The sequence below is a fragment of the Megascapheus bottae genome, chromosome 31, assembly GCF_031878675.1.
Source record: "Megascapheus bottae isolate mThoBot1 chromosome 31, mThoBot2.hap1, whole genome shotgun sequence".
NCBI classification, from domain to species: Eukaryota; Metazoa; Chordata; class Mammalia; order Rodentia; family Geomyidae; genus Megascapheus; species Megascapheus bottae.
Genome location: NC_143539.1, coordinates 8,126,205 through 8,136,429, shown reverse-complemented (window position 1 = coordinate 8,136,429; position 10,225 = coordinate 8,126,205). Strand labels below are relative to the sequence as shown.

The 10,225-nt window shown below is 44.4% G+C and overlaps 1 pseudogene across 1 annotated transcript; it reads right to left on the bottom strand.

The window, feature by feature from the left end:
• Window positions 1-2,506: 2,506 nt before the first annotated feature.
• LOC150043931 (zinc finger protein 567-like) lies at window positions 2,507-4,866 on the bottom strand (annotated as a pseudogene). The gene is made up of 3 exons (XR_016533413.1): window positions 4,779-4,866; window positions 4,158-4,337; window positions 2,507-3,372 (listed from the first exon to the last, which is right to left on the bottom strand). The product of XR_016533413.1 is annotated as a zinc finger protein 567-like (transcript).
• Window positions 4,867-10,225: the final 5,359 nt, after the last annotated feature.

The window sequence follows — 10,225 nt, the reverse complement described above, 5'->3', positions numbered from 1 at the left end:
CTTCATTAAACATGGACTGGACATTTTAATTCTAGGTCTTTGTTGGGAACTTTTTGCAGATGTAGAGAGTAGATAGATAGAAATAAGAAAGGAAACTGAGACCTTGGACAGAATTCTGTTCTATAAACTAGCTCATCCTGGAGAGCTTTTAAACTTCCTTTTTTTTTTTATTTTTAAATTTTTTTTTGCCAGTCCTGGGCTTGAGCTCAGGGCCTGAGCACTGTCCTTGGACTTTTTCAAGGCTAGAGCTCTACCACTTGAGCCTCAGCACCATTTCTGGCTTTTTTTCTATGTATGTGGTACCTAGGAATCGAACCCAGGTCCTCGTACATGCTAGGCAAGCACTCTACCACTAGGCCAAACTCCCGGCCCTTTTTTTTGGGGGGGGGGGGGGGAGTCATGAGGCTTTAACTTAACCTGGGCACTGTCCTTGGGCTCTTCAGCTCTAGGCTACCGCCCTGTCCTTGAGATTAACTGGAGATAAGAATCTCAGGTCCTTTTGTGCCCAGGCTGGCTTTGAACCTTGATCCTCAGATTTCAGCCTCCTGAGTACCTAGGATTACGTGTGTGAGCCACCATGCCATGGTAGAGCTCTAGCCTTGAAAAGATCCAAGAATAGTGCTCAGGCCTGGCCCTGAGCTCAAGCCAGGACTGGCAAAAAATAAATAAATAATACACACACACACACACACACACACACGTATGTATGTATGTGATTATTTTTAAGTTTCACTCGTGTAACTTTTCATTATTATGTAGTTTTTTGTTGGTCATGGGGCCTGAACTCTGGGCCTAGGCTCTGTCTCTGAGCTTTTCAGCCCTGCCTCTTGAGCCACAGACCCACTTCCCATTTTCTCACATTCTTTAGTGCCCAGGCTGGCTTTGAACCATGATCCTGAGATCTCAGCCTCCTGAGTAGCTAGGATTACAGATGTGAGCCACCATGCCTGGCTCATTATTCTGTACTTTTATTAGCCTATTTCAGGGGTAGAATGCCAATAAGTTTCTTGATATATGATGGGTCTCCTTTTTTTTTATTGTAATTAATAAAAGGGTTACATGATATTTGCCAGATAGAAGGTGCATTCATTCACATACATTGATACCCTTTCACATGTCTTGGTACCCATTACCCTCCCCCCCACCCCTCCTACCCGTCTTGGTTTCCCCCCGTTCCCTATCAAATTTCAAATAACCAAATACAAATAAATTCAATATATCAGATAACCAAGTGAGATACTGTAACAATATGAGATACCCAAGGGACAGCAAAGGAGATGGGAGACAACATAGTACATTAAGGACAACAATCATTCATTATATGGCTCAATCAGCTGTGCTGCCTGTAGCGGTTAGGCCAGAGCCACTCTTCCAGGAGGCCAAGGGAGCACCTGGCGCCCAGTGGTGGGCAGGCCGAACGAGCAGCCCGGCTCCTGCGGGGTCCTGCGGGGTGGCGGAGATGGAACCTGGGTGGTGGACCGGGAGACGGTGCGGGCATGAGTGGGTGAGTGTGGGACATGCTGTGGGACTGACTGCGACTTGGGAGAGCATGTGCTCTCGCCTCTGCGTCGTGGAGGCCTGGATACGTTTGTGATGACACGACTGCGATCGTGATGTGTGGGGTGAGCCGTGTTCGGTCGTGCAGGTTGTTGAGGTGGTGAGACTGCCTCTTCATCGGTGGGATTGTGAAGGTGTGGAAGTGCTCCGGATCATTGACACTGTGTCCTCTATAGGAGTGGGTAGGAGCTGTGACGGGCGGCTGTGGGGGGTGCCGGTTCAGTGTTCCTAAGGGTCTCGAATTCATGGTCTTGTGGTTTTGCAGTGCTGCTTCCATGTGGTTGTTACCATTTGTTAATGGATGTCGTTCAGGAGTTTGTGTCTGTGTCGTCTTCCAGTTGGTGTTGCCCTTTCTGTAGCTGTTGTGTGCTGTGTTGTTTTCCTGGATCTTTGAGCAGAGTGTGATGGAACTGTCCACTGGCCATTGGTCTGTGCTGACTAAAGAAGCATAACTTCAGCTCAAGGCTATAGCCCTGCCCCTTGAGCCACAGCGCCACTTCTCATTTTCTGGTGGTTAATTGGAGATGATTCTCACTGAACTTTAGTGCCCTGGCTGACTTTGAACTTGATCCTCAGATCTCAGCCTCCTGAGTAGCTAGCATTACAGGTGTGAGCCACTAGCATCCCCTGCACAAGGTTTTTGTTTTTGTTTTGCCAGTCCTGGGGCTAAAGCTCAGGGCCTGGGCACTGTCCTTGGGCTTTCTCAAGGCTAGCGCTCTATCACTTGAGCCACAGCACCACCTCTGGCTTTTTCTGTGTATGTGGTACCCAGGGCTTCATGCATGCTAGGCAAGTACTCCACCAATAGGCAATGCTCCCGGCCCCACAGGTGATTTTCCTTTTTCTTCTTTTCTTTTTTTTTTTTTTGTTTTGCCAGTCCTGGGCTTGAGCTCAGGGCCTGAGCACTGTCCTTGGACTTTCTCAAGGCTAGAGCTCTACCACTTGAGCCTCAGCACCATTTCTGGCTTTTTTCTATGTATGTGGACTCATACGGTTTCTCTCCTGTGTGAGTTCTCTGGTGACAGATGAGGTGTAATTTCAGTCTGAAAGCATTCCTACACTGCAGACATTCATATGACTTTTCCCCTGTGTGTGTTCTTTGGTGATCTGTGAGGGCTGACTTTAGGTGGAAAGATTTACCACAAACATTACAAAGGGTTTCTCTCCTGTGTGAGTTCTCTGGTGGTCAGTAAAGCAGGCTTTCCTTCTAAATGCTTTCCCACACTGATGACACTGTTTTTCTTCTGTGTGAATTCCCTGATGGAGATTCAAAACTGACTTTCTGCAAAAGGACTTCCCACACAGAATGCACATATGTTTTCTTTCGATACTGGTTGCTCTTCTATTAGAGACTCTGTTATGTGGGTGTAAGCCTCCCTTTTTCAGGACTGTTTTCTCACAGTCACCATATGCAAATGACTGAGCCATTGTCACTATCTTATGATACTGTGGAAGCACGTCATTTTAATGAAAAGCCCTGCCATTATGACTATGGAACTTGACTTCAGAATGAGCTTTTTCTCCCTTAGTATCAGTGGATGTTTTCCCATATCCAATAGACTCATTAAGCTTCTTTCTTTCAGGACTTAGGTTGCTGATTAGTTCTGAGACATTTTCCAGAATCTTTTGATGACAGGTAAATTCTGGAGGCAGAGCTTTTGAATGGGTAGGCTTTGCCATTAGAGGAAAGACCTTTTCATATATGTTACTCTTGTCCTTCTTCATTCATTCTTCTGTGGTTAATGCATACAACTGAGCTAGGAAAGCTATCTTGGTGTTCCTTAAATACAGCATCTTTAGCTTTCCAGTTTTCTCCTAGAAAAAACAACAAAAACCTTCTGTGCTTTAATGTGAAGATAAAAACGAGCAATGGCTACTACCGATAAGTCTATATTCACCAAATTTCACAGACAAACCAAGAAGTTATAGAAGAGTGGAAGATGGATGATTGGAAAAGCAGATTTAGAAACAGTGAACTGAGCCTAGAATGGTGGGCTCACGCTTGTAATCCTAGCTACTCAGGAGGCTGAAATCTGAGGAGCAAGGTTCAAAGCTAGCCTGGGCAATACAAAGAATACAAAGCCAAGAGCCTCTTATCTCCAATTATTCACTAGAAAAGAGGAAGTGGGGCTGTGGTTCTAGGGGTAGGGTGGTAGCCTTGAGCTCAAGAGCTCAGGGACAGCACCCAGGCCAGAGTTCAAACCTTATGACCCACCCCCCACCTCACCCCCCCAAAAAAGTAAACAATAAACTGACTCTAGCAAAGCATTAAACTGTGAATTATAATGGACACAAAGTTAGAAGACATTGTGGGATGCGGTGGCTCATGCCTGTAGTCCTCAAGAGGCTGAGATCTGAGGATCAAGGTTCAAAGCACCTGAGACTCTTAACTCCAATTAACCTCTAGAAAACGATAAGTGGGGCTTGGCTCTAGGGTAAGTCTGTAGCTTTGAGCTGAAGAGCTCAAGCCGAGTTTAAGCCCCATTACCCACCAAAAAAACAGGAAAAAAAAAATCTTGAGACTAAAAAGGAAGAATACTACATAACCTGAAGCATCTGTGTAGGAAAATCCATGAAGAAAAATCCTGAAAGAAACTCACCTATGCAAGCTTGACCTGCAAATGCTGTCCATGGTTCTTCTCCTTGCTCCAGTTTGAGAATCACATCAGGTTTGGTTGGGTCACAACCTGATAAGGGATAAGAAGACTTTTTTAGATGATTAGGGTTCAATACTTCAAAGATGGCCAGGTGTTGTTGGCTTGTGCCTGTAACCCTAGCCACTCAAGAGTCTGAGATCTGTGGTTTGAAGTCAACCCTAGCAAAAAAGTCTGTGAGACTCTTCAGTTAACCAGCAACAAGATGGAAGTGGAGCTGTGGCTGAAGTGCTGCCCCTTAAATGAAATATAAGGGACAACAGTCAAGGACTAAGTTCAAGCTCCCATATTAGCACTTCCCACCACACTCCTCCCCCACAAAAAATCTGAAAGCTAGGTAGTTAGGATATGCCTGATCACTATGTAATATCCCGACCATTACGTGGGGCCCTGAACTCCCCAGCAATAGAGTCACCAGCACTCAGTGAACCAAGCTAGGAGTCATTTTAATAGCAGTGCATCAGCTACTCTCTGTCTTCAGGATGATAGAGATCAGCCCGGACCTTCAATGGGGCTGAGCTTTTAAAGATAACACTAGCAGGTGGTAGTCACCTTTTGTCACCTTACCATGCCAACAGTCAATAACCACAAGGATAAAACGAGACACAGCACACATGGTCATAACCATTTGCTGGTGGTCGAGCAGGTCAAGCATTTTTACAAATCAAAAACAATTTGGCAGAGCTGGGAGAGTGGCTCACTCCTGTAATCCTAGCTACTCAGGAGGCACTAAAGACTGTGAGACACTTATCTCCACTTAACCACTAGAAAACCAAAGTGGGGCTGTGGCCACAGGGGTAGGACAGTATAGCATTGAGCTGAACAGCTCAGAGATAGCACCCAGGCCCAGAGTTCAAGCCGCATGACCCACAAAAAAAAAAAAAAAAAGGCAGCTAAGCTTGCCAGGTTATTACAAATAGAGTTAACAGAGATGTAGGTAGATGCTTGGCAATGTAAATTATGGTTTTCATTTGTTAAAAAAAAAAAAAGTAAAACTCAGCAGCAGATAAGTAAAGACATAATTATCTTTTTTTTTTTTTTTGCTAGTCCTGGGCTTGGGCTTAGGGCCTGAACACTGTCCTTGGGTTTTCTCAAGGCTAAAGCTCCACCACAGCACTTTTTCTGGCTTTTTTCTATATATGTGGTACTGATGAATCCAACCTGGGTCTTCATGCATGCTAGGCAAGCACTGGCCTAACTCCCAGCCAATTCATATATATATATACATATATATATATATATGTATATATATATATATTTGTTTATTTTTTTGTCAGTCATGGGGTTTGAACCCTGGGCCTGGGCATTCTCTGAGCATTTCAGCTCAAGGCAAGGCAACCACCCTACCCCTTGAGTCAGGCACCATTTCTGGTTTTTTAGTGGCTAATTGGAGATAAGAGTCTTAGGGTCTTTAGTGCCTGGGCTGGCTTTGAATTGTGATCCTCAGATCTCAGCCTCCTGAGTAGCTAGGATTACAGGTGTGAGCCACAATGCGTGGTGAGATAATCATCCTTTCCAACCAAAAGAAATGTATCACTTTCTCAGCCCTGACTCATGATCACCCTGTGAGAGGGAATATATACAATGAGCGTGACAAAGAGAACTCACCAGGTGCAGTGGGGATGTCATCACCCTAGCTATATCAGTAAGTATAGGAGAATAGAGCTAGAAAATTGAGTGTTTGAGACCAACCTGGGAAAAAGTAAGACTACATTTCAAAAACAAAATACAACAGGGCTGGTATACTTCAAGTGGCAGGAAGGTTTGCCTGGCCTATGTTAGATGCTGATCCCCAGCTCCATATACACACACCAAAATACAGTTTTCTACTAGGTGCTGATAGTTTATTCCTGTAATCTTAGATACTCAGAAGGCTTAGATCTGAGAAACAAAATTCAAAGCCAGCCAAGACAGAAAAGTCCCCGTGAGACTCTATTTCCAATTAACCACTTATTCCAGTAGGGCACTATGGCTCCAGTGGTAGATGGCTAGCCTTGAGCACAAAAGGGCCCAGGGACTGCCCCCAGGCCCTGAGTTCAAGCAAGCCTCTCAACTGAAAAGAAATTTTTTCTTACCCACAGAGATGAGGTGGCAATAGTTTTCCAGCATCACCTCCTATGTACAGGGTCTTCTGAGCAGAATCTAAGTGCTGCAACTCCTCCCAAGTAAAGTCTACCGTCACATTCTTAAATGACAAGGTTCTCTATAGTGGAGGATTAGAATTATGGTCAGAACAGGGTAACTACACTTTGGGAGCTACTGTTGGCTCTGCTGTTTGAAGGCATTTGTACGAAAACTTGCGTAGGAACGTTTTGTTCCACGTTCCTATGAACTGATTGCTTTTGCTTTAAAAAAATAAAGTCTATGAACTGGGAGAGTAGCCAAGTGGTAGAATGCTTGCCAAGCATGTAAGAGGCCCTAGGTTCAATTCGTCAGTACCCACATACACAGAGAAAGCTGGAAGAAGTGCTGGAGCTCAAGTGGTAGAGCTCTAGATTTGAGAAAGCCCAAGGGCAGTGCTCAGGCCCTGAGTTTAAGCCTCAGGACTGACCAAAAAATAAAATAAAATAAAATAAAATAAACAAAGCCTATGCAAGGGCTCAATGCCTGAGTACAAGCTCCAGAATCAAGTACAAAATTAAATAAGGTCGGGTACCAGTGGCTCACACCTGAAATCGTACTCAGGAGGCTGAAATCTGGGGATCGAAGTTAAAAGCCAGCCTGGGCACTAAAGTCCATAAGACTTTTTTTTCTTTTTTTTTGCCAGTCCTAGGGCTTGAACTTAGAATCTGGATACTGTCCTGGTACACTTTTTGCTCAAGGCTACTGCTCTGCCACTTGAGCCACAGCACCACCTCCAGTTTTTTCTGTGTATGTGGTTCCAGGGAATTGAACCCAAGGCTTTCTGCATGCTAGGCATGCACTCTACCACTAGGCCACACTCCCAACCCCTAAAGTCTGTGAGATTCTTATCTCCAAATAACCACCAGAAAACTGGAAGTGACACTGTGCCTCTAACGGTAGAGTACTAGCCTTGAGCTGAAGAACTCAGGGACAGTGCCGAGGCCTAGACTTCAATCCCCACAAACAACAAAGTAAACAACTAAACAAAATATTATAAAAAATGGGCGGGGAGTTTAACCTAGTGGTAGAGTGCTTGCTTAGCTGCACAAAGACCCAGGTTCGATTCCTCAGTACCACATACATGGAAAAAAGCCAGAAATGGTGCTATGGCTCAAGTGGCATTGCTCTAGCCTTGAGAAAGCCCAACAACAGTGCCAAGGCCCAGGACTGGCCAAAAAAAATTAAATGCTGCTGCCTGGTTGCTCAAGCCTGTAATCCCAGGAATAAATCTCTAATGCCATCAAGATACTAGGCAAGATGGAATTAGAAGACCACAGATTTTTAGGAACTATGAGTAAGCCTGAAAGAGCACAGAGTTAGGACTCTTAGGTCTTTGTGGCAAGCTGTCAAGCACTACGTAATAGCACTCTTCAGTTTTACCTACATCTTCACTCAGGTCTGTAGCTCAAGCCTTTTGGCATATCAGCATAAATTTGCTTTTTTTTTTTTTTTGGTCAGTCATGGGGCTTGGACTTGGACTGGTGCTGTCCCTGAGCTCTGCAGCTCAAGGCTACTGCTTTACCCCTTGAGCCACAACCCCACTTCCTGTTTTCTAGTGGTTAATTGGAGATAAGAATCTCAAGGTCTTTGTTGCCCAGGCTGGCTTTGAACCTCAATCCTCAGATCTCAGCCTCCAGAGGAGCTAGGATTACCGGAGTGAGCCACTGCACCTGGCTTTAAGGAAATAATTTTTTTTTTTCCAGTCCTGGGCTTTGGCTCGGGCCTAAGTATTGTCCTTAGGCTTTCTCAAGGCTAGAGCTCTACCACTTGAGCCACAGCACCACTTCCGGCTTTTTGCTGCGTAGGCGGTACCGAGGAATGGAACCTGGGTCTTCGTGCATGCTAGGCAAGCACTCTACCACTAGGCCAAACTCCTGGCCCTCACTGTTAATTTTTATCAGGATAATTGTCTCCGGTAAAAACCTAAAGACAATGAAACAAAATTCTCAGACTTCCTCATCTCAAATAGGATGTTTGCTGACTGAAGTCTCAGCATCATTAACTTTTTCTTTTGCCAGTCCTGGGCTTGAGCTCAGGGCCTGAGCACTGTCCTTGGACTTTCTCAAGGCTAGAGCTCTACCACTTGAGCCTCAGCACCACTTCCGGCTTTTTTCTATGTATGTGGTACTGAGGAATTGAACCCCAATCTTCATGCATGCTAGGCAAGCACTCTACCACTAGGCCAAACTCCCAGTCCCACTATCATTAACTCTTACTACTGGAGATGTTGAAATGTCTATTTTTAGGACATTCCTGGGGGGCAACTCCAGGTGCTTCTTCCTCATAATAATCAGGATGTCTCCCACACCCAGATGTCAAAGAAAGTGGCAAGAATGTTCTTGGACAAAATACACATATTTCCAGGATTTGGGAGGGCAAAGTGACAAAGATACATCATTTTTTTTTCCAATCTTGGGGTTTTAACTCGTGCCTTGGCACTGCCTCTCAGCCTCTTTGTGCTCAAGCTAGTACCACTTGAGCCACAACATCACTTCTGGCTTTTTCTAAGTAGTTTATTGGAGATAAGAATTTCACATAATTTTCTACCTGGGCTGGCTTGCAACAATGATCTTCAGATGTCTGCCCCTGATTATATCACAGATATGAGCCACTGGCACCTGGCTAAAGGTAGGTCTTTCTTAGCTTCGAATTAGATGATGAAGCCTGGATGGAGGCTGTTTGAGTTATTTTGGATTCTATCCAAGAAGAGTGACTGGACAACTAAGATCTATCAGAGCAGTGGGCAGAGCATGCTAGGAGGGACTCAAGGAAGGTATATCTGCAGGTTCCCAGAAACAGGTTCTCAATACAGCTTTCCAACAGCAGGTTCTCGAAAAGTAAGACAGGATTTGTACAAATCACAGCATCACCAGTTTGGTTGACTTTGTCCTGAGTTTGGACTTGTCTCTTTCCTAATACCAAATCCATTGGAGCTGGAGATTACTCACTTACAGAAGAGGACAGAAAACAGGTTTGAGAATTAAGAGAAATTCTGACCATGTAAATACCCTTTCACACCACAAGCTTTTAAAATAATTTCTATAATGAACACTGTAGTTAGCTAAGTGATTATTACAAGTGATTACCTTTAAGTATCTGAAATACTTGTAAAAAATGTTGTTAAAGATGAAGATATTTTTTAAATCTTATTTTAATAATGTCTAGATGGACTGGCTGCATGGCCTAGTGGTATAGTGCTTACCTAACATGGACAAAACTAAAAAAGCCAGAAGTGGTGCTGTGGCTTAAGTGGTAGAGAAAGGCCCAAGGACTGTGCCCAGCCCTGAGTTCAAGCCCCAGGATTGGCAAAAAGTAAATAAATATGTAATATATATAAGAACATCTGAGCAGGGTGCCTGTGACTCATGGCTGTAATCCTAACTACTCAGGGGGCTGAGATCTGAGGATTTCAGTTTGAAACCAGCCCAGGCAGTTAACTCTGTGAGACAGAAAAAGTGAGAAGTGGCCTTGTGGCTCAAGTGGTAGAGTACTAGCCTTGAGCAAAAGGAGCTCAGGGATAGTGCTTAGGTCCAAAATTCAAGCCCCAGCACCAGCAAAAAATAAAATGTCTTGAGTCAGGTGACATGCCTATCAGCCCAGCACTAGAGAGACACAGACAGAAGGATCATAAGTTTAACGTCAGCCTAGGATACCTACTAAGAGTCTGAAGAAAAATGAAAGTCAGTGTCCGTTAAGGAAGTTGTTTTAATGTGTGTCCCCATAGGTGATTCACCCGTTAGCTTATTACTAATATAGGTTTTCCAATATAGTGATACGATATGAATATTTTAGCTTCCCCTCTCCATCAAAGAAACGTGTTACTTGTCCAAATGCCACAAACTGCTCCAGCACATGAAATGTCGAATACCGACAGCATCTAACAATGCACA